Raw genomic sequence first — 723 nt, 5'->3', positions numbered from 1 at the left:
CTCGACCGTGGTTTTCTTTTCCAACGTCTGTATATTGTACTGCCATACAACACCAACCTAATCCCCCATACACACACCCGGCCCCCCACCCCCACCGGCTCCGCAGGCCGCCCCACAGCCGCCTCCCATTAGGCGGGTCACCGCCTCGTGCATCCCTCCGGGTGGCGCAGGCTCCCCACAACTACCCAGTCAGGGCCGCGGGCGCCATACGTCCGAGCCACCTTCACACGCTGACTAGCATGTCCATGGCACAAGCGCGTGCACGGTCGCAGTCCGCTCCGACGCAACGCCGTCCGCGACCTCGCCGCCGACAGCAGTAGCGACGCACCGCACTGAATCCACAAAGCCTTCGGTGCTTGGTCCCGCCACCGCCAGGTGTGGCTCGGCGCTGGGAGGGATAAGGTGGGAGAGGGGCTGTCTGGCTTCCCCACACAGAGTGGGCCGCGGACCCTGGGCACCGCCCACTGAGGCGTTTCCAGATGCCGTCCGGGCAAACAAGCATGAGGAGGGAGGGAGGGGTGAAGGCAGGCATGAACAGGCCAGTACAAAAAGGGGCGCGTGTATAAAAGGATGCGTGCATGTGCGTGCGTGTTGGCAGGAACGGCACTCGCACCGAATCGTGCAGCACCACGCCAGTGGCGGCCAACACGCGCACACATGCGCATGCAGCGACAACAGAAGACGTGGAGAGGGGAGAGAGAGGCTAGTCGGGGATCGAAAACA

This window comes from Leishmania donovani, chromosome 19 (assembly GCF_000227135.1).
Source record: "Leishmania donovani BPK282A1 complete genome, chromosome 19".
NCBI classification, from domain to species: domain Eukaryota; phylum Euglenozoa; class Kinetoplastea; order Trypanosomatida; family Trypanosomatidae; genus Leishmania; species Leishmania donovani.
The sequence above is the reverse complement of the archived record's forward strand: the minus strand, read 5'-3'. Positions refer to the sequence as shown.